Here is a 3,681-nt window from a genome sequence, read left to right as displayed (position 1 = left end):
GAGAGAAACTGAAAGAAGCCTGTCATATATATGTGTGTGTGTGTGTGTGTGAATTTATACATATGTATGTGTTTGTGTTTGTCCCCATCGCCACCGCCACCACCACTTGACAACCGGTGTCGGTTTGTTTACATCTCCATAACATTAGCAGTTCAGCAAAAGATGTTGACAGAATAAGTCCTGGGATTGATCTGTTTGACTCACTCCCTTCGAGGCGATGCCCCAGCATGGCCACAGTCTAATAACTGAAACAAGTAAATCGTAAAAGATAAAAGACAACTTCACAGATACATTAATGGCGATCGATGTGAAGCAATTGTCTTCTGGTGATGGTGATTGCTAATAAAATGAATTTATTCTCCATTCTCTAATGTTCCTTTTCCATGCTGACGTCCGTTAAATGAAAATAAATCTCTGGTCCATTCTTTGTTCTAAACTTGTGCTGGATTCGCAGCTGAAGAAGGTTTAATTACTTGTGTGAGAAAAACGATTGATTAAACAATGAGATTCTCTCCCTCGACAGTTAATGCCACAACACCGGATGCAGTTTATTGCATCGGCCAGAGCAATCGTCATCATCATTGTCATCGTCGTCACCATCGCTCAGAACTCAGAATGTAAAGACAGACAAAATGCCACAAAGCATTTCACCTGGCGTGCTAACGATTCTGCCAGTTCACCACCTTAATAATAATGATGATGATGATGATGATAATAATAATAACAACAATATGGCATGTTTATTTTTATGGCCTACAAATGTATACAGTGCATTTCTATGCCCTAGGTGTCAGGAAGACACTCAGCAAGAAAAGGAAACAGAACTGAAAGATGATAATGAAAATAATAATGGTAATAGTAATTAATGGAACCCATAACAAAACCAACCAAAAGAGAAAGAACAGGGGACAGATAATCATAAATACTATAAAATAGTTGATTTAGGGGTTACACACACTCATACACTACAATGCAACACTTCTCCAAAAGCATACAAGAATAAACTCTTACTGTAAATACCCAACAAAATGAACAAAGCCCACAACATGTGCCATAGAAGGCCGATACCCGACAGAAGAACACAACCTGTGCTACACAAACAACACACAATACAAAAAGTAATGCAACAGAAAACTCAAACCAAACCCTATAACAAAATGTACTGATGCAATACAATATCACCCCCACCCCACTGCCCCGCCAAAATGCAGCACACCCCACCCCACAAGCACAAAGGGGCAATAGAAAGTTGCTTGAAACTTTCTGATGTTGAAAAATAATGGTGGTGATGAATGTTACCTTACCTCAGTTTATGAGAGACAGGGGTTTCTGAAGGGACTCTAGTTGTAGCAGCGAAAATGAAGCTGGACCTTTAAGGGAAGACCTCTTGCTTGGGAGTGGTTCAGTAAAGATGCAAACTGACTACAGCTGTTATCCTAACACAGCATCAGCAGGTAATAGAGTAAGGAGGAGGAAGTGGACCAGCGAAGAAAAGAGGATAGTGATGCAGTACTAGTTAGAAAGTGGAACCTAAAAGAAGGGGCTATAGAAAATGGATGTTAACATTTTGGGTAGAGAAGGGTATGTTCAAAGTGACTGAGCAGAGACTAGTTGATCAAGCTAATACTATTGGGAGAAGAAAGTGGATGACAGAATTGGAGGCAGAAGGGATCACAAGAGAACTGGAAAAGAAGGACCAGGCAGTGGGACAGACAAACAATAACATAAGAGACACAGCTCAGACTAAAGAAGAACATAAAGGAAAAATAATAATAGCGCCATCAATAAAGAAGGGACAACTGGCAACAGCGACTTAAGTGAGGAAGATTTTAGATGAGTTGCAGGAAGTAATGAGTAAAGAAGTAAGAAAAAGATTGCCAGGATTAAAAAGGTACCAACAGAAGGCAGCTGCTAGAAACGACTAGGAAAATAGATTTTGTTATCAATGGGATTGATAGTGAAAATATAGAAGACACTAACTTATTGATCTTTGTAGGAGGAGTTGTAGTCATCAGAAGATTAGCTCTCTCAGAGGAAAAGAGTAAAAATGAGCAAATGTGGAAAAGGAGACTTCAAAGTAAAGTGAAGACTTAAAGACAAGATCTGAGTAGAAGAGAAACCTGGAAACTAAACAAATTAGGAAACACAAGATGCAAATCTTCCCTCGAGAAAGGATACTTAGTGAAAGAGAAAGGATATGAGACAGTACTAGAAGGGTTGAAACAGCTTATCATAGCAGTAACAGGCAAGCTCTCCAGATATCAAGAGAGAATAGATCAGTATTAACAGAATAGATTATTTGAGACAGACCTGAGGAGATTTTATGATCAAACAAATAGTGAAGAACAGAATACTGAAGATTAGAAACCTAATGCAGAAGAAGCTAGAAAATTCTGGAGTAAGATTTGGGGTAAACCAGTCAATCATAATGGAGATGCAGTATAGTTAAAGAAGGTGAAGAAAGAAGTAGTGAGTGAAAAGCAGCCAGATCTAAGATTAACTAGTGCATTAATGAATAAATGCCGAATTGGAAGGGTCCAGGACCAGATTTAGTTCAAGGGTATTGGCTGAAGATATTCAGTAGTTTATATGGGAGGCTGAGGGAACAACTTCAGGGTTGCCTTAATGGAAGAATAATATCAGACTGGATGGCTAGTGGGAGGACAATACTCATTATGAAAGATAAGAGCAAGGGTAATACAGCTAGCAACTATAGACCAAACACTTGCTTACCATTAGTGTGGAAGCTGTTAACAGGAATGCGGTCAGAAAGCATTTACGAGCACCTTGACACCAGAATTTACTACTAGAAGAACAGAAATGTTGCTGGAAGAAGACTAGTGGAATGCATGATCTATTATATATAGACAAAGCAGTTCTAAATGAAGTTAAAGCTATAAAGAAAAATCTAACAATAGAATGGACAGATTATAGGAAAGCCTATGAAATGGTCTTACACTCATGGATAAGTGAATGTTTGAGTATAGTCAGTATAGCAGACAACATAAGAGAATTAATTAGCTTTAGCATGAAGAAATGGAATGTAGATCTCTACTCAGGTAACACACAGTTAGGAAAAGTAGTAGTGAAGAGGGAGACAGAAAGTTTGTTAGTAGCTGCACGGGATCAAGCATTAAGGACTAATTGGATAAATGCCAAGATAGACAAAAACCAAGTAGCTTCCCAATATAGATTGTGCAAATCAAAAGAGGAAAGCATTACTCATATAGTAAGTGAATGTAAGATGCTGGCACCGAAAGAATACAAGAAAAGACATGATAATCTAGGGAGAGCAATCCACTGGGAGCTATGTAGAAAGCTAGGATTTGAACATACTGATAAATGGCATGAAGATGAAACTAGTAAAGTACTCGAAAGTAAGAAATATAAGATGTTGTGGGACTTTAACATTCAGACTGATAGAGTAAATAAAAGCTAGAAGGCCTGATTTAGTAGTAGAAGACAAAGAGAATAGAAAGTGCCAGATAATTGACTTTACAGTCCCAAATGATGAAAAAATCAATATGAGAGGTATAGAAAAACTAGCAAAGTACCAGGACCTAGACATTGAATTACAGAGACTATGGAAAGTGTGGGTAAAATGTATCCCAGTAGATATAGGTGCATTGGTAACTATCACTAAAAATCTGAACAGATGGATAGAGGAAATAGGCATAAAAC

The sequence above is a fragment of the Octopus bimaculoides genome, chromosome 7, assembly GCF_001194135.2.
Source record: "Octopus bimaculoides isolate UCB-OBI-ISO-001 chromosome 7, ASM119413v2, whole genome shotgun sequence".
Lineage (NCBI taxonomy): Eukaryota > Metazoa > Mollusca > Cephalopoda > Octopoda > Octopodidae > Octopus > Octopus bimaculoides.
Note: the sequence above shows the minus strand (reverse complement) of the source record.